Genomic DNA, 20908 nt, shown 5'->3' with positions numbered 1-20908 from the left:
AAATCAAGCTATTCTTCCCAATATAACCACTAAATTATAGTTGACCAGCTAACAATCAGTTCAGTCATCATGATGAGCAATTTATTTCGGGTCTCTTTTAACTTGATTAGTTCCTCCAAAACAGTAGAACATGTTACATGTCAAAACTCATTTAATAAAAACCAGACAATTTCATTTTACACTATTACAAATGCAATTTGTCTTCTGTGCATCCCATAAGAAAAGTTTCATAGGGGAGGATATCTTGTACCTACAGATCTGAACCTGAAAATATTTTAATTATTTTAAATACAATGAATATTCCAGATTCAGTATATTATACCCACTGTTAAAAGCACAGAGTTGGGGCCTGTACTGTGGCACTGTGGTTTAAAGCCCTGCCTATAGCGGGCATCAGGTCGAGTCCTGGCTACTCCATTTCCTATCTAGCTCCCTATTAATGCACCTGGGAAAGCATCGGAGGATGGCTCAAGTGCTTGGGCCCCTGCACCCATGTGGGAGACCTGGAAGAAGCTCCTGGCCCCTGTCTTTGGTCTGGCCCAGTCTGGGTCATTGTGGCCACTTGGAGAGTGAGTCAGTGGATGGCAGACCTCTCTCTTTCTGTATCTACCTCTCTCTTTAACCTGTCCTTCAAATAATATAAAAAATACATAATATACATTATATAAATATAAAAATAACATAAAATATAAAATATATAAAATATTTTTAAAAGCACAGTTGTATGATAAACAATATTGATTTCCAGTGAGCTTTTATTTATTTATTTTTTAAAGATTTATTTATTTATTTCAAAGGCAGAGTTATAGAGAGAGAAAGGCATATATAGAGAGATGTCTTCCATCCCCTGTATCACTCCCCAAATGGCTGCAATGCTCAGAGTTGGGCTAATCCAAAGCCAGGGGTCTCCCCCATGGGTACAGGGGCCCAAAGAATTGGGCCATCTTCCACTGCTTTTTCAGGCCATAGCGGAGAGCTGAATCAGAAGTGGAGCAGCCAGGACTTGAACTGGTGCCCACATGGGATGCCAGCTCTGCAGGTGGTGGCTTTACCCACTAAGCCACAGTGCTGGCCCCTACTTTTATTTTTTATAGGGGAAAATTGGGGGTACTTTGGGAGAAAGCTCATAAATTCTGTCCTTTGTTTTTCCAAAAAGGGCTTGGGGTCTGTGTTTTATAACATTTAAAAGAAATATATATTTGGGTGTGTGTGGGTGTTTATTTTTGAAATAAAAACAGAAGATGCATGACTTTTTTGTAAGTTTAATATAACACTGAGTGAAATAACATATAAGCTGGAGTTGCAGCATATCATGTAACGCCTCTGCCTGCAACGCCTGCATCCCATGTGGGCCCTGGTTCAAGTCCTGGCTACTCCACTTCCAATCCAGCTCCTTGTTAATGTGCCTGGGAAAGCAGCGGAAAATAAATCAAGCACTTGGGCACCTGCCACCCATGTCAGAGATGGGATGGAGTTCCTGGCTCCTGGATTTGGCCTGGCCCAGCCCCAGTATTGTGAGCATTTGGGAAGTTAACCAGCAGATAGAAGATCTATCTATCTCTCACTCTTTCTGTCCCTCTCTCTCTGTAATACTGACTTTCAAATAAGTAAAAAAGAAATAACTTGAAGTAGATATATTATAACTGGGAAAGAATCAAAATAAAATAAAATAAGCATGGTCTATAACAAAGATGATCAAGTAAGTTGACAGTATTCAGAGGAAAGTACTCTCATTATTTAGAGCCCCAAAGCTGTAGCAAGCTACCTATAATAAAAGGCTATTATGTTAATATTCCACAATTTGTAATTTATATTTGTTCCAATACACAAATTTAAAAAAATAGAAAAGTTATCTAGATTGAATTTAGTCTTTGCAATTTTGCAAATGATTGGTTTTTTATATCCATCAGAGATCTTTAATGACTTATTTGGCATGAAATTAATCATTCCAAATTTACAGTGACTTTCAATTAGGTTTTCTTTTCTTTTTAATGAAAGCCACATCTTCATAAAGGGTTTATCATCACTGTAATTTTCTGCTGACTAACAAGAACAACAAAACTCATTTTCACTGCACCAACTGAAATGAGTGGTCACTAATCAACCCACAATGCAAGCTTCTATGGTAAAATTATTTATCTCGGGGAACACGTCAGAAGTAATTCCATAAAGGCACTTGCTGAAGTACATTGTTTTCCAGCATTCTCATTTATTGCCACACTTATCAGTAAACTGGTAGGACAGACAGGGCCAAGCATTCTTACTTCTGGAATCGGAATTTGGTTTAAACATCCATCGCTATCAATAACACTCGGCTAACTGCTACCAAGGATGAAATCGAGGGGCCAGCGGCGCCGTGACACAGTAGGTTAATCCTCCACCTGCGGTGCCGGCATCCCATATGGGCACCAGTTCTAGTCCTGGCTGCTCCTCTTCCAATCCAGCTCTCTGCTATGGCCTGGGAAAGCAGTGGAAGATGGCCCAAGTCCTTGCGCCCTGCACCCACGTGGGAGACCCGGAGGAAGTGCCTGGTTCCTGGCTTCTGATTGGTGCAGCTCTGGCTCTTTTGGCCATTTGGGGAGTGAACCAACGGAAGGTAGACCTCTCAGTTTCTCCCTCTCACTGTCTGTAACTCTACCTCTCAAATAAAATTAAAATATAAAAAAAAAAAAAGGATGAAGTCGAGGGATATAACAGGAATTTCTCAGACACTGTAACTATTTAAATATGTTTGGGATTAGATTAAGACACATATTTACATACATAAGAATTTTTGTTGAGAAATGTGTTGATACATTGTCTTAAAGAACAGATCTATGACTGAAATGCTTCCCCATTGAAATGACCGGTCTACCTTAATTATCACCTGCTTCACGCTGATACTGAACAGCAATGGCAGCTGAGGAAGATGCTACCTCCTAAGTAGCTGTGACATGCATCTACTTCTCTCCAGTCATCACCGACACTTCCCTAAGCGTAGGTCACTATTATTGCAATAGTCTCCTCACAGGCATCTTGGCTCCAGTTCTCTGTGAATACATCCTCCATACTATCTAACTCATTACTATCATCTTCCACTTCGGATCATTCAGTCTAGAATCCCACTGTCTCAGAATAATGCCAACACAGTGGAAATGAGTGTTGAGGCCAACACTAACTGTCCCCTACCACCCCACAACCTCCTCCACTCTTCTCTGCTCTAATCATCTACAGAGAACAGCTTCAGCTTTTTCAACCTGCCACCGTTCTTTATTTTCTTAATTCTTTTGTTTAAAAATTTATTAATTTATTTGAAAGGCAGAATTACAGAGAAAGAGGGAGAGACACAGAGAGAAAGATTTTCTATCCATTGGTTAATGCCCCAGATGGCACTAATGGCCAGAGTTGGACCAGGCTAAAGCCAGAAGCCAGGAGCTTCCTCTGTGTTTCCGACATGAGTGGCAGAGGCCCAAGCACTTGGACCATCCTCTACTGTTTTCCCAGACACATTAGCAGGGAGCTGGCTCAGAAGTGGAGCAGCATGAATTGAACCAGGGCCCATATGGGAAGCCAGTGTTGCAGGCAGTAGCCCAACCAGCTGTGCCGTAAGCTTGGCCTGGAGAGCTGTCTGTTTAAATCTTTCTCTCCATGTCTCTCTAATCATTCACACACACACACACACACACACACATTTATTTTAATGCAAAAACCTTTTGAAATCTGTGCTTAACTTTTTCATATCATAACAACTTCAAAGTGAAATGAACTCACAGGCAGAGGTTGGTGGGCATGGAAAGGTAAGATGTGCAGCCAGGTCTGGAGACGCAGGCCACACTCTCCACCTCTGCCACACTAACAGAAGGAGGAGGCACACTGACAGAAACAGCAAGTGACTGTCATCCCTCCTTAAACACAGCTGCGCACACCCACACAATCAAAATAATAAACAGACAAATAAATAATCAAAACTAGGCGTTAGAATTTACTGAAGTACTTTGAAGCTAAAAGCTGATATATTCAATATAATCATTCCGGGGCCGGCGCCTTGGCTCAACAGGCTAATCCTCCGCCTAGCAGTGCCAGCACACAAAGGTTCTAGTCCCAGTCAGGGTGCCAGATTCTGTCCCGGCTGCCCCTCTTCCAGGCCAGCTCTCTGCTATGGCCCGGGAGTGCAGTGGAGGATGGCCCAAGTCCTTGGGCCCTGCACCCCATGGGAGACCAGGAGAAGCACTGGGCTCCTGCCATCGGATCAGCGCGGTGCGCCGGCCGCAGCGGCCATTGGAGGGTGAACCAACGGCAAAGGAAGACCTTTCTCTCTCTCTCTCTCTCTCTCACTGTCTACTCTGCCTGTCAAAAAATAAAAAAGATAATCATTCCTGAGTAACTAGATCACTGTGTTGTCATGGTATGGTATAAAAACAGGTGTTAGAGGGGGGTGAAAGGAAGTTTTATTTGTTCATTCTTTTATTCAGTCAGCCAATGAACAATCATTCATTCATTCCCTTGTATGTATCAGGCACTAAAACCGAGGCTTGGGGCAGACAGTGATTAAGTTCCACTCATTTTAGGAGTGGTGGATCAAGCATCATGGAAAGGTAACCAGCAGAGCCATGTAGGGGCAGAGTAAACACCATGGGCCTGACAGATGGCTGTGAAATGGAGCTATTTTGAGAGAGCCACCTGAGATCTTAAGACACAGGAAGGGCTGGCGCTGTGGCGTAGCAGGTAAAGCCGCTGTCTGCAGTGCCAGCATTGCATACGGACGCCGGTTTGAGACCCGGCTGCTCCCCTTCCAATCCAGCTCTTTGCTATGGCCTGGGAAAGCAGTGGAAGATGACCCAAGTCCTTGGGCCCCTGCACCCACATGGGAAGATCTGGAGGAAGCTCCTGGCTCCTGGCTTCAGATTGGTGCAGCTCCAGCCATTGCAGCTAATTGGGGAGTGAACCAGCAGACGGAAGACCTCTCTCTCTCTCTCTCTGTGTCTCCTTCTCTCTCTAACTCTGACTTTCAAATAAACAAATAAATCTTTAAAAAAAAAAAAAAAAAAAAAAGAAGGCCGGCGCCGTGACTCAGTAGGCTAATCCTCCGCCTTGCGGCGCCGGCACACCGGGTTCTAGTCCCGGTCAGGGCACCGATTCTGTCCCGGTTGCCCCTCTTCCAGGCCAGCTCTCTGCTGTGGCCAGGGAGTGCAGTGGAGGATGGCCCAAGTGCTTGGGCCCTGCACCCCATGGGAGACCAGGAGAAGCACCTGGCTCCTGCCATCGGATTGGCGTGGTGCGCTGGCCGCAGCGCGCCTACCGCGGCGGCCATTGGAGGGTGAACCAACGGTAAAAGGAAGACCTTTCTCTCTCTCTCTCTCACTGTCCCCTCTGCCTGTCAAAAAAAAAAAAAAAAAAAAAAAGAGGAGTGAAAGCAATGAGTCAAAATGTACAGGAGAAGTAAAACTAAAAGAAGGAATTTGTAATTAACTGGACACACAAGTTGGGAGAGTGTGAGAAGGAATGTGGAATTCAGCACAGGTCTCTAGCTAGGTGATTGGTGAACCCTGGTCCCACTGGTCCCACCAACCAAGATGACAGAGAAAGATGAGCTATTTTGTTTAGGTGTGAGAAAACCTGTTGAATCACAAATTAGTTTTGCATCCTTTAACTATATAATAAAAAGAAAATTAAAATGACCCCAAAATGTATGTGAAACAAAATGGCTTTTCTGCAACCAAAAAGGCTAAGAGAACCTTGGGCAATGTTAGAAAAGGCAACTGCAACCAAAAACAAACAAAAGACAGACTATGGTGTAATTACTGTATCTTGACTCAATGTTAAAGGAAAAAAGGCTTCAGGGAAGTGGTCATGTGAGGGCCCAATTAATTAATCAAGAGTTTGGGAAAAAACAAATGCCAAGAGGGAAATTTTAAAGAGCAAGAGAGGCATAAATAAAACCACCTGAATTTGCTAGCGGCTTTTTTATATTTTAAGGAAAGGGGTTATCTATTAGAAAAGAGAGGGGATAGTAATTTTGAGATGAACAAAAGAAGTGAAGTATTATTTCATTATATGCTGGAAGGTAAGTTTATGAAACATTTTTGAAGAGCTGGTAGAAATACACAGGGTTCAGGTTGTATACAGCCACATATGAAGGTATTTCAAAAGTTCACAGAAAATGGAAAACACAATAAAAAAGTAAGTTTATTTTGGTGCAAAAACTTTGAAATCTACATAGCTTTTGCTCATAATATGAGTCAAAATAAGTGTATATTTTAATTTTCTTTTCCACAATTTTTTTTTTCTGGCCAGAGAGATTAGAGAGAGCAAGACAGCCGGCCAGACAAGGGCCAGCAATGGCAGAAGTCAGGAGTCAAGAATGCAGACCTGGGCCAGCGCCGCGGCTCACTAGGCTAATCCTCTGCCTTGCGGCGCTGGCACACCGGGTTCTAGTCCCGGTTGGGGCACCGATCCTGTCCCGGTTGCCCCTCAACCAGGCCAGCTCTCTGCTGTGGCCAGGGAGTGCAGTGGAGGATGGCCCAAGTGCTTGGGCCCTGCACCCCATGGGAGACCAGGAGAAGCACCTGGCTCCTGCCATCGGATCAGCGCGGTGCGCTGGCCGCAGCGCGCCTACCGCGGCGGCCATCGGAGGGTGAACCAACGGCAAAAGGAAGACCTTTCTCTCTGTCTCTCTCTCTCACTGTCCACTCTGCCTGTCAAAAAAAAAAAAAAAAAAAGAATGCAGACCAGCTCTGAAAAGCAGCAGCAGATGGCCCAAATCCCAGGGCCCCTGCCACCACGTGGGAGACCTGGAGGAAGCTCCTGGCTGCTGGCTTTAGATTGGCTTAGCCCGAGCCATGCACCCATCTGGGAGAGTGAACCAGTGGATGGAACATCTCTGCATGTCTCTCCCTCTGTCTGCAACTCTGCCCTTCAAATAAATACATAAATTTTTTTTTACAAAGATGCAGACCAGATCTCTGACATGGGTTGCAAGAACTCAAGTACTTGGGCCGTCACCTGCTGCCTCTGCGGGTCTGCAGCAGCGGGAAGCTGGAGTTCAGAGTCAGAGCCGAGATTCAAAGGCGAGCACATCAACGTGCGAAGCAGGAATCTTAACTGCCAAGGCAAAAGCCACTTACGCCCAAACTCTTTCAAGTATTCTTATATGTGACTGTGGCCTTTACAACCACATGATGGTTTTTCAGTATCTGTTGCATTGCGATTTCTGCTGGCAATAGACTAGACTCACTCAGAGTCACATGGCTTGATTTCCTAGTAGGCCTATATGTCTATGTCTTTTGCATGCTTTTCATAAGCTCACTGCTATCCCTTTTCAGCTAATTGTTATCTCTGCTAATTCTTGTTTAATAACACAGGAGTTATAATCCTAAATATACCCCATTTAACTTGCTTGCCTACTTCCCAGTGGTATGACAAAGATAAATTAATTAGTCAAAGCCTGTAAAACCTTGAAGAAAGAAACTTCTTCATAAGAGTTAAGGATCTAGAGTAGGCACAGTTATATAATCCTCAAAGCCATTTTTGAAAATGCCACTAATAAAAAAGTGCTTTTGTTTTAGGGAATCACCTTATTTACAGTAATAAAGCTAAATATTTTTTTCTGGTTCCCTGAGTCTCTTTGTCTTGGTAAGGCCAAATCTGCTGAAAACAGCCTGTGGGAAGAAAATTAACAGTAACGAAAGTTTTGATAATTGTTGATCTCATGAGTTCATGACAGTGAACATTTATGGAATATAGGAAGTAGCCACTTACTCAGGAATGAAATAATAGACTAATTCTAATGTTATATACATATATATTTTAATATCCTGCTTTTAATTATTAATAATAAATATTTATTATCCTGAAACTATCAAATAGGTAAGGTATTATTCATATTATTGTTGGTAAAGTAAGATTTATATTTTCAAAACCAATCTCAATACTATGGTTTCTCTTCAGATTGTATAAATCTTCCACCTTTTAAAAAATCAATTTCAAAAAGTAGATCAAATAAACTGAGTCATGTTATTTTTCAGTTCACTTAATTGTGCAAAGCATTAATCTTGGGAGAAATTGTAATATTTTTAAACAATACATTTGCTTTATTTACATGGGATATTTTAAACAATACTGGCTTATTTACATTAAGATTTAAAATTCAAAAAATAAAAATGAATATTAGATAACTATAATAAACTTAATTCTTCCAAAATGCACACAACTTTCTTGAAACTGCATAAAGTCCCCACAAAACACATTCACCTACAAATGCTTAGAATAGATTATTGAAATCTTCCTTTACTAGTCACAAGACACATACTTCATAATCCTCTTTTAATGGACTAAATGGAATTTATTTTTAAATTTTCCATCATTCTTTCCTAATTGTTGAATGATCCAGCACAATTTTAGAGTCAGAGAGGTCTCAAATGACACTCCAGCACTGGTACTTGGCTGTGTGTGATTTCATAAAAGATTTGAGGGTTTTAAGCCACAGTTTGCTCAAGACAGTTCTTTAAAATGTCATTACGAGGATCAAATGACTGAATAACACCTGGGCCTTCATAAGCACCAAACCAATGATTGCATCATTCACATGAAGGTGTCCAGCAGGGCGACAGTGCCTCAAGCTAATCTCCTAAACAAAACTAGCTCCTTCTGCGATTGCTACCATACAGATGCATATACTTCACTGTATTTTCTACTACATGAACACACCATCACTTTAAAGAGAATTAAACTAAGGCAGCAAACTGCTTTTCTTAATAGATCTGATACCACAATTAGACATTATACTTTGGAGCAATGTTATGATAACTTCATTTTTGTGATACTGAAATAAGCAAAATGACCATATTTATAGGTATGAGGAGAATGGGAGCATCAGTTAATATATCAGACATTAACCTAAATATTTTGTCTATATTTAATGAGTATGAATGATAAAATCGGTAGTTGAAAGTATGAAGAGGGGGCCGGTGCTATGGCACAGTGGGTTTAAAGCCCCAGCCTGTAATGTTGGCATCCCACATGGGCGCTGGTTCGAGTCCCGGCTGCTCCACTTCTGATCCAGCTCTCTACTATGGCCTGGGAAAGCAGTAGAAGATGGCCCAAGTTGTTGGGCCCCTGTACCCACGTGGAGACCTGGAAGAAGTTCCTGGCTCCTAGTTTTGGATCAGCTCAGCTCCAACCATTGTGGTAATTTGGGGAGTGAACCAGTGGAATGGAAGACCTATCTCTCTCTCTCTGGTTCTGTTTCTCTCTGTAACTCTTTCAAATAAATAAAATAATTCTTTTAAAAAAAAATAAAGTATGAAGAGAAGCAAGATATTTGTATAGTTGCCAAGTGCCTCCTAAGAAAGACATTTGTTAATCACAAAACAAAACAAAACAAAAAAATGACTTTACAATGAAGAAACAAAACCTAGCAGCAGGCATCACACAGTGACAGGCAGAAAGGCAAGGGTGCAGGGGAGTGAGAGAGTTAGAGCCAAACTTGCTTCCCCAGTCTCACAATAACCTAGTCACATGATAATGGTATCAATCATCTCTTATTAGGCCCTACTTCCTAACATCCTTGTGCTGCGGATTAAATTCCCAGGACATCTGAGGGATGCGACACATTCAATCCCCTGCAATGTACCTCCTGATATGATGCACAAAGGACAAAATACCTTTCCTGCCATATTCTTGCTAAAAATAAGAGATCTGTATTTAGTCTGTAGACACCCCAAATCAGGGACACTGAACAAAATCACTGGTCAACACTCCTCAACTGTGTCAAGTTCATGAAAGACCAAGAAAGACTAAGGAACTGTCATAGATTAGAAGAGAGTAGGACATTTGAGAAATAAATACAATGAGTGTCCCAAGTTGAATCCTAGATAAGAAAAAGGATAATTTGGAGGCAATTAGTAAAATTCGAGTAAGACCTATAGATGAGTAGAGCACATGCCAATGTTATCTCTTGGTATTGATAACCATAATATATATATGTATGTATGTTATCAATATTTGTGGAGATAGGTGAAAGCTATATAGAAACTATCTAAAACTTTTGCAAGTTCTTTTATAATTGTGAAATTATTTCAAATCAAAACTTTACAAACAACAATAAAGAGACAAGTAATAAATTCAAAGCACTAGGAGGTTAGGAGCCAAGATTTCAATCAAAGCATGTTTGACCCCAGAACTCTGATTCTCCACAACTTTATCACTCCATCTGCCTTCATCTCGGCTGGTGACTCACTTCAGCCCTCAGTAACTTATCAGCCCTCAGTAACTGGGTTTTCTACCTGAAATCTTTAATGTTGTCAGTCCTTTGCATTTTCATTCTTGGTTGACATACAATTAAGTTTTACTAGAAATGCAGTAATAATAAAATATAATCAGAAAGCACCCAGATGCAAGACTCTATAGCCACACAAAAGAGACAGTCTGATAGAGGTGCAATGAAGCCTTCCCAGAACAAATGCCAGGAGGCACAAAAGCAGGATGAACCAAGTGCCCAGATGGGCGAGGCCGCAGCAAACTGGATAGCACCTGAGGCCTGGGTGCAAAGCAGTGAGCACCTTCTCACCAGACGCCCAGCCTCACCAGAACGACTTCGTGTTGTGTACTTTGGGGGATCCAATGCCTTCATTTCTTACCCTCCACAGATAGATTAGGGAGCCTTTCTAAACTCATGAAACATTCAGCGTGCTTTTTAAAAATTCTTAAAGATAAGCTGGCTTTCACTGCTTTGTTCACTAATGTGACAGAAATGGCTTCACTTATAAAAGTGATACAAACTGACAAGTAGGAGAAAGATGCAGACATCAATGGAGTCATGAGCTGCGGGACCATGTTTCAGGGAACAACGACAACATACACAATGGCAAACCTGTAAGACTATGTGGCCAGGTGACCTCACAGCCATCTTCCTTTGTCTAAGCACACTCTATGAAGTTCACAGAAAGGCAAAATCATGACACGGTTCTCTTCAGTGATACAGGACTGGATAGACTGATGCAGATAGATGCATATGAAAAATTTCTATTGATATGTTTCCTCAACAAGTAAATATTAAATAGAGAAAACAGAATACAGAGAGGCATATATGTGTGGGTAGCAGCAATGCAAGCTTCTTTTTAAAGACTTCTTTATTAATGTGAAAAAGAATGGCAGAGCTGCGAGGATTGGGGAGAGATACAAAGAAACAAAGAGATCTTCCATGGGATGGCTACTCCCCAGGGCCAGGAGGGGCTGAAGCCAGGAGCTCAATCCTGGTCCCCCAGGAGGGTAGGAGCCCAGGTACTTGGGCCATCTCCCGCTGCCTTCTACAGTGCATTAGCAGGCAGCTGGACTGGAAGCAGAGCAGCCAGGACTGGCACCAGCGCTTTGATACAGGAAGCCTGCTGTGCCATAAGACATACCCATGTGGACTTCTTGTATTCCCTATAGTGACATACTGCTTCTAGGTCATAAATGAGTCTTGTGTACTCTAAAATAAAACAGTACAGTGGACAGGATAAGTAATGATGCTTTTAACATGCAGGATCTAAAAAAAAGTAGAATTTTAACCAATTCTCACAGGGAAGAGTCAACAGACAGTACACAGGTCATCAATCCAGTGACTGAAAACACTGGAAACCTAATTAACAGATCAAAATGTTCCTGGAAAGGGGATAATCAATATGCAAATAAACAGACAGGGGACTGGGTAATCCTTTCAGAAAGAAGGTCCATCAACTGAATTGATTTTCTGTTAGAAATTCTAAATTCTTCGGTACATTTTTCATAGCAGAACTGAGAATTTAATTAACCCTGCATATTGAATGACCTCCTTCGAGGGAGCATTCATGAACCTGAAAACAAAATGTAAACATTTTGCAGTTACTGGAACCAGCTCAAATGAACCTGAGGTCATGCAAACGCTAACCTCTCACGCTGCATGGCTCTCAGGCAGCATTTGGCTGATGGTAGCGGTAGCTTCCCTACACTTGGAAGTTCTAATAATTACTCACATCTTTTATGTTGCATATTATCTTTTCAGGCAGAGTTCAGAGAATCAGACAGGTTGAAGTCACAGAGAAAGTGTGACAAGATTTTACAAAGAACCCTTATACAGGGGAGGGTAAGAATCAGAACTTCAGGGGTCGGCATTGTGGCACAGCAGTTAAAGCTGCCACCTCCTGTCCCGGCTGCTCTACTTCTAATCCAGCTCCCTGCTAATGCCCTGGGAAAGCAACAGAAGATGGCTCAAGTGCTTGGGCCCCTGACCTGGAGGAAGCTCCTGGCTCCTGGCTTTGTCCTGACCCAGAGCTGGCCATTGCAGCCATTTGCAGAGTGGATAGAAGATCTCTCTCTCCCTTTCTCTCTCTCTCTTGCTCTCTGGAACTCTGACTTTCAAATACATAAATAAATCTTCAGAAAAACAAAAACACAAAAAAACAGCACTTCATTACTTCCCACAGTTCTCTGGAAGCACGGTGGCAGACTTTACCTGGCTTCTTTAATCCGAGTGTGCAAGTGGCCACTTAGGTTCTCGCTGACTTTCAGTGTGGGATTCTAGGGGTGGGAGCTGAGATCCTGTGTTTCCAGCAAAGTCTCAGGGCTGTGGATACTGCCCCTAGGACCTTTGCACAACAAAGCTACCTGTGATGGAAGAAGGCTTTGAAACTCAAAACTGTGGCTGTGAGAAAACCTCAGCAAGTGTGAAAAGGGTTAAAATGATGAACAGACCTACTTCTGGATAACACCATCTCACTTTTGGTGGGACCTACACAGCCTGAAATTTTCCACTGAAGGAACTGATGTATAAAAGTATCTGCTCCCCAGCAATGGTTTACCAAACACCCTTAAGGCCCCGGTGCACCTGAAGGGTGTGACACTTTTGTTATTTCTTTGACCAGTGATCCTCAGGCAGGGAAGGGCAGAAAGCAGTCCTATGAGTGCATCATTTGTAGCTTGAACAGGTCCTCTCCTTTTTCACTTGATTATAGTCAGCCCTCTAGGAACAAACTCTTCCTACTTATATCAGTGGAAAACGACTGTTTTTACAATTAAGTGTCTGTGTGATAATTATTATTACAGTGTAGCAGACATCTTTAACATTACGCCAGGCACTGTTTTAAGCATTGCACAAATGCTAAATCATGTACTCCTAGCGACAAGGCAAGTGCTGTTGCTATTCATATTTAACAGAGGAGAAAAGGTAAGTGCTATTATCTGGAATAGGATTCCAAAAGTTCATGGAAATGCATCTCATGAAAAACTATGCATACATTTCAATATTTTTGGCATAAAATAAACTTATCTTTTAATTCCATTTTCGATGACCTTTTTTGAAGTACTCCCACATTTCCATTTAATGTAAGGTGATTACAAAAGACTGAATAACAAGCTCAAGGTCACACAGCTAGTAGCTGGCAAAGTGAGAACCCAAATCCAGGCAATCTAATTCTTGTTTTTCTTTTTCTTTTATTTTATAGAAAACTTTTGTTTAATAAATATAAATTTCGAAAGTACAACTTTTGGATTATAGCAGTTCTTCCGCCCATAACCACCCTCTCACCCACAAACCATCTCATCTCCTACTCTCTCTCTCTCTCGCATCCCATTCTTCATTAAGATTCATTTTTTAATTATCTTTATATACAGAAGATCAACTCTATACTAAGTAAAGATTTCAACAGTTTGCACACACATAGACACACAAAGTATAAACTACTGTTTGAAGACTAGTTTTACCATTAATTCTCATAGTACAACACATTAAGGACAGAAGTACTACATGGGGAACAAGTACACATGACTCCTGTTGATTTAACAACTGACACTCTTAATTATGCCGTCAGTAATCACTTGAGGCTCTTGTCATGAGCTCAGGCAGTCTAATTCTAAGTCTATGTGTTTCAACACTGTATCAAGCTGCCCAGTAACTGATCTGTTAAGATGTGGAATTCAGTGGGCAAAGTTCATCAGAGGAACTAAATAATTCAAAACTTAATTGCAGAAGGAAACTGAAATGTAGACCAAGTTCAGTTAAAACCTCAATGTCCCTTGCTAATGTCTTTTTTTTGTAGTCATGTAATTTTTTTAAAAAAAGATTTATTTATTTATTTGAAAATTAGAGAGAAGGAGGGGCAGAGAGAGAGAGGTCCTCTATCTGCTGGTTCACTCCTCAACTGGCCACAAAGGTCAGAGCTGCATCGATTCAAAGACAGGAGCCAGGAGCTTCTCCGGGTCTTCCCATCTGGGTACAGGGGCCCAAGGACTTGGGCCAACTTCCAGTGCTTTCCCAGGAATGGCAGAGAGCTAGATCAGAAGTGGAGCAGGAGGGACTGGAACAGCACCCATATGGGATGCTGGCATTGCTGCAGCCAACTGGGAAGTGAACCAGCAGATGGAAGACCTCTCTCTCTCTCTCGCTCCCTCCCTCTCCCCTCTCCCCTCTCCTCTCTCTCCTCTCTCTCTCTCCCTGCCTCTCCTTCTCTCTGTGTAGCTTTGACTTTCAAATAAATAAATAAATCTTTAAAAAAATTTTCTTTTCCACAATTTAAGATTTTTCACAAGAATTAAGCCTATCTGCTTTTCTGTGTGTTCACTCTTACAGAACAATATATTCATTGATATTTTGCTAAATATACCATATCACACAACATTTTCCTTACAAGAAAATCGTGCAAAATCTTTATCATTTAATAACTTCAGAATGTCTTACACTCATGTGATCTAAAATTAAACTGCTTCAAATCTCAGAGTTTTCAGGAGAGATGATCAGGAAAGGGTTGGAGAACAGAACCTTGTATGAAACTAAAGAAAATATGGACTTCTTTATAATATCTGACATAGTGCTGAAGGGTCCCCATTTTAGTAGCCTTTATGGTTACTAAAGGACAATGTGAAAATTTCTAATAGAGCTTCCCAGAAACCTAAAATGTTTACCACTCTTAGGACTTTTAAAAGGTGAGCAGAGGGACCGGCGCTGTGGCATAGTGGGTAAAGCTACCTACTGCAGTGCTGGCATCCCATATGGGCGCCAGTTCGAGATCTGGCTGCTCCACTTCCGATCCAGCTCTCTGCCATGGCCTGGGAAAGCAGTAGAAAATGGCCCAAGCCCTTGGGCTCCTGTACCAGCATAAGAAGACCCGGGGGAAGCTCCTGGCTCCTGGATTCAGATAGGTACAACTCCGGTCCTTGCAGCCAACTAGGGAGTGAACCAGTGGATGGGAAGACCTCTCTCTCTCTCTCTCTCTCTCTCTCTCTCTCTCTCTGCCTCTCCTTCTGTGTAACTCTTACTTTCAAAAAATTAAATAAATCTTTAAAAAAAAAAGGGAGTATACATTTTCTATGTAGGATTTTTCTATGGTCATTACAGGTAACAGGGAAATGCATTTGATTACCTTCTATGACTTTAACTTTGTACAAAGAATGTTGTGTGAAATCTGAATATAGACCTACTATATGACCCAGTCATTTCACTCCTGGGAATTTACCTGATTTTACTTTTCAAATTGGCATATGAAAGAGTTATCTGCACCCCATGTTTATTGCAGTTCAACTCACAATAGCTAAGATATGGAATCAATCCAGATACCCGTCAACTGAATACTGGATAAAGAAGTTATGGGATATGTACACCATGGAATACTACACAGTGGTAAAAAAAATGAAATCCTGTCATTTGCAACAAAAATTGATGCAACTGGAAAACATTATACTTATTGAAATAAGCCAGTCCCAAAAAGACAAATACCATATGTTCTCTCTGATCTGTGGTAACTAAAGAGTACTTAAAAGGTGATCTATAATAGTGAAATTGATACTTTGAGATGTGATGACTTTGAATAGCCCTTGTCTTGACTGTTGATGAACATTTTTTTTCTCATACTGTTTATTGAACTCTGTACTTAGTGTAGGGTTAATCTTATGTGTATAAAGTTAACGAAAAATAGAACTTAGTAAAAAGTAAGAATGGGAATAGGAGAGGGGGGCAGAAGAAGGGTGGGTGCATGAATGGGAGGGTGGATAGGGTAGGAAGAATCACTATGTTCCTAAATGTGCATTTATGAAATTCATGAAGTTTGTGTTCATTAAAGAAAATTTTTCTGGGGAAAAACAATGGTGTGGTGCCCATCATTCATTAAAGACCCAAAGTGGAGACATGAGATTTAATTGCAAGGAAGTATGATGAATTCAAGCATTATTTAAAAAAAAATAAAAGAAGCCATTCTCTTGCTTTGGCAAATGCGTAATACCATAAAAATTGGTCACTGTGTATTTCATAAGGCAGCTATCTTCAAGGTTCTCTAAAGACCCTTCCAGGTCCAAAATTTGGTTCCTAGATTCTGGAAGGGGAGCAAGTGAAACTTAAACAATTAGTATTATACGAATGTTTTTGCAACTGTTTCAGTGGAGGAGTTTACTAAATGCAGCACATTAACATGGATGAGACCATTTTGCTGGTATACAGAGAACACAACTCCAATGACCTAACCTTATTAGCTGTGTTGAAGGGCGTAAGGCAGCCCCTTTTCATTAAACACCCTAAGATATTTTTAGACAGGGATCAAGATTGGTATGTGACTATGGTACAACAACAGTAAAATGAATTAATGATAGGATTTATTAGAATATTTAACTGCAAAGTACTATACAATTTCATTAGAATCTACTGCAGGATAGCCATTAATATTATAACAATTTAGTACAGGAAGAAAGTGATTGGAAAGTTAGAGCTCTTCCAAAAGTCTCCAAGTTGTAATAAATTCTAATGTACATCTTATGATGCCTAATCCTGGCTTTTAAACACCTACTATTGTTTTTTAAAAAAAACAACTTTAATTGGCTAGCACTTTGAATTGTGCATCTTTTTCTTAGAAGAATGAAGAAACAAATTGAGTTTTTTAAATGTTCTAACCACAATTACTATTTTATAACTATCAGAGTTATGAGTATTTTGAATGTGATTAGGAAAAAATATAAATAATATTGAATAAAATATTGCAGCATGCTTGGTGCATTTCTTTATATATGTAAGAGCTTAATGAAACAAAAATTAACAGAGAGACATATGCAGACACAACATAGCCCAATGTGTCATTACATTTCAGAGAAATACTATGACAAAATCCATGGAAGGCCAGGGCGATGAACTTTGTATAATTACTTGAAATGAAGCAACTCAAGTGATAGAATTCAGAAAGTCTATTCAACCAGCCAAAATCAAAAACAGATATCAGTAACCTATTATTAAACACTGTGTAGAGAACTCAGGAAAAAAACGTGTGGACGAGATAACAGCCTAAGAAGGATCCCAAATTAAATGGCTTTTGAAATTAATCACTTATCAATAGGTTTCTGATGTACAGAAAAAATGAAATCATGTAAGAAAATATCTGATTAAAGCACTATGGGCAGTCATGCTTAGCTCCCCCAACACAAACATGCAAATATAAGACATATGGAAATGCTAGGGAAACAGTAAATTATTTATCTGGGAAAAGAAAAAATCTTCCAGAAATCTTAGTTTTTTAAATGGAGGATCCTAAGTAAAAGTAATCACAGGATGCTATCAATAACAGTATAATTTAAAATTTGAAACAATTGCATGAGAAATATCATACAAGTTCCATCAAAAACCTTACCTGCTTTATGACAGAGAAAAAATAAGATAAACATAAAGCACTGTAACCATTTCATTTTGCTGGTTTGTTTTAATTTAAAGAATCAATCTTCCTACCAATATATAGAAAGGTTAAAAACAGTTGTAAGGGGGCTGCACTGTGGCATAGAGGGTAAAGCCGCCACCTACAGAGCAGGCATCCCATATGGGCGTTGGTTTAAACCCCAGCTGCTCCACTTCCAGTCCAGCTCTCTGAATCAAATTGTGTGCTTTAGCCTGGGAAAGCAGTAGAGGATAGCTCATGTGCTTGGGCCCCTGCACCCACATGAGAAGCTCCTGGCTCCTGGCTGGCAGAGCTCCGGCTGTTGCAGCCATCTAGGGAGTGAACCAGAAGATGGAAGACCTCTCTCTCTCTCTCTCTGTGTAACTTTGCCTTTCAAATAAATAAATAAATCTTAAAAAAATATTGTAAGCTAGGATGTGTTCATGTATAGCAAAGAGTACACTGACAATTGCATGGCAAAAGAATTATATGTTGAAAGCTACAAATACATGATATATTCATGCCTCCACTCACCCATCCAGCCAGCCATCTGTCAAAATCTATCTATCTATCTATCTATCTATCTATCTATCTATCTACCTACCTACCTATCTCAGACCCTAGGGGATGACAAGATGTTCTCCTTGACTAAATTTGAGTCAGACCCCTTTGAGCCACCTTCTCAACTAGGCCTCAACCTTTGGACTTATTTGCCTTTAATTTTATCAGTTTCAGCAAAAAATTCTGCTAAGTCAGATTAGCAGGCAAAGAATCTCACCCTCTACTCTGACCAAATTCCTCATCTACCAGCCTCGGTGTTGGATGTCCCTGGTCTTCCTTCAGCAAGAGTCCCGACAAGCCAGCTTAGGCAGAGTCCCTGAACCCCTCAAGTTTCCCCTTCATCATGTCCTCACTGCAGACCCCTGACCTGCTCCCAATGGTACATCCCGAACTGCTCATGCTGCATCCAAAACTGAGCCCAGTTCTATACTGAGGTCTCTTTCCCTCCATATATTTTATTTAGTTCTGCATAAAATGTACTGCTTTATTGTCTAGCTCTGGCTTTTCTTTGACAAGGGGTATTATTTTTTGTGGTAGAGAATTAAGACTCTTGGGGCAGGTGTTGTGGCATAGCAGGTGAAGTTGCTGCTTGGGACAACTATGTAACTAACTGAAATGCCTGAGGTTGAGTCCCACCTCCGCTTTGACAAAGTTTCCTGTTAATGCGCCCGGTGGGTGGGGGCTGGCAGCAGAGGATGGCCTGAATATGTGGGAGTCCTGCCAACAACAACGGAGACCCTAATGGAATTCCTGGCTCCTAGCTTTAGCCTGGCCCAGCCCTGGGTTTTGCCTGCATTTGGGAAGTGAACCAGTGGCTAGAAGGTATCTCTCTTTCAGATAAATAAATAAATGTTTTAAAAAAATGTACCAATGCCATCTCACTAGTCAAAATGATCAATTTCAGTTCACAATTGATCACACTGATAGGTCTAAGAGTCAAAGGGATCACACAAGCAAGACTAGTGTCTGGTAATACTAACTGATAGAATCAAAAAGGGAGAGAATGATCCAACATGGGAAGCGGGATACATAGCAGACTCATAGAATGGCAGATGTCCTAAATAGCACTCTGGCCTCAGAATCAGCCCTTAAGGCATACAGATCTGGCTGAAGAGCCACAAGAGTATTTTAGGCATGGAAAGCCAAGACACTCTGGCAAAAAAAAAAAAAAAAAAAAAAAAAAACCCTAAATGAAAGATCTCTGCGAGTGAAATCCCAGTGGAAAGAATGGGGCCATCAAAGAAGGAGGTACCTTTCTCTGAAGGGAGGAGAGAACTTCCACTTTGACTATGACCCTGTCAGAATAAGATCAAAGTCGGCAAACTCAAAAGGCTTCCATAGCCTTGGCAACTCATGACTAGAGCCTAGGGAGATTACTGATGCCATAAACAAGAGTGTCAAATTGTTAAGTCAACAACAGGAGTCACTGTGTACTTACTTCTCATGTGGGATCTGTCCTTAATGTGTTGTCCAATGTGAAGTAATGCTATAACTAGTACTGAAACAGTATTTTACACTTTGTGTTTCTGTGTGGGTGCAAACTGATGAAATCTTTACTTAATATATACTATATCGATCTTCTGTATATAAAGATAATTGAAAATGAATCTTGATGTGAATGGAATGGGAGAGGGAGCGGGAGATGGGGGGGTGAGGGTGGGAGGGAAATTATGGGGGGGGGGCATTGTAATCCATAAACTGTACTTTGGAAATTTATATTTACTAAATAAAAAAATAAATAAATAAAATGAAAAATTAAACAACAATGTTCTACACTCTCTCTCTCTCTTTTTTTTTTTTTTTGCGATTTTCAGTGTCCTTTCATAGCTATTTTGTTTTTATTCCCAAAATAGCACAAGGTATAGAAAAAGCAGAGACTTCCCCCCTCCCTTTCACATTACAAAATGAGAGTCCAAGCAAATGAGTGTTGGAGCCCAGGTCTCCTAACTTCTAACCCTGGGCTCCTTCACCAGGACAGAACCATTGTGAGTCAGAATGTCAGTGACTGACTAATTACATTATGTCTTGTTTTTGAATCAAATTGTGTGCCCAGCAATAAGTTAAATAATATGGATGGTGAAGTGTACAGGAAAAACACGAAGATATGGAATCTGACAGAAGAGAAAAAACAAGTCCGGGCTGGTTTCTAGGTTGACAGAAACTTCTGGATCTGCAATATGATATCTGTGTGACTTTGAATAAAGGAAAAACACCCAAATAACTAAGATTTTAATATAAAGTGCCTGCCTCACTGCTTGCCATATGGCAGGAGCTCATACACATCTTTCACTTCTCTTTACTTGGGAGACATGAGCCTTGTTTTCATCTGTCACCAGCAGAACTAGATTTCAGCATCTGTGTCTTCCTGCAATAATGATTTGAGAAATGTTATTTAAACAAAGAAGACAATGGAAAGATTTGAAAAAATATACAAGCTAATTCTCGTGTAATATAAATGCTGATGACTATGGTTCAGGTAATAAAAGGGAAGAGAGAAAGAAAACGGATGTGTTTTGGTAGGTCAAATGTGACTTAAATGAATTATCCTGTTCTAAGATATTATTGTAAACTGCAGACAAGGAAAAATGCTTCCTGTACTTCCACTTTCTAGAATATTCATCTAAGATACCAAAGTACGTTTTGGACCGCATTTGTAAGTGTGGTGACGGAAGGGGAAGTTTTTCTTTAAAAAATCATGATTCCAGGTAAGTGCACTCCTGCACCTCCCT

General features: G+C 40.7%; 1 protein-coding gene across 1 annotated transcript in view; it reads right to left on the bottom strand.

The window, feature by feature from the left end:
* The window catches only part of PLXDC2 (plexin domain containing 2), a 474057-nt gene that overhangs the window by 215882 nt on the left and 237267 nt on the right, over positions 1 to 20908 (bottom strand). The gene's annotated exons all lie outside the window — the stretch shown is intronic.

This window comes from Lepus europaeus, chromosome 14 (assembly GCF_033115175.1).
Source record: "Lepus europaeus isolate LE1 chromosome 14, mLepTim1.pri, whole genome shotgun sequence".
Taxonomy (NCBI): Eukaryota; Metazoa; Chordata; class Mammalia; order Lagomorpha; family Leporidae; genus Lepus; species Lepus europaeus.
Note: the sequence above shows the minus strand (reverse complement) of the source record. Positions and strands in the feature narration are given on the sequence as shown.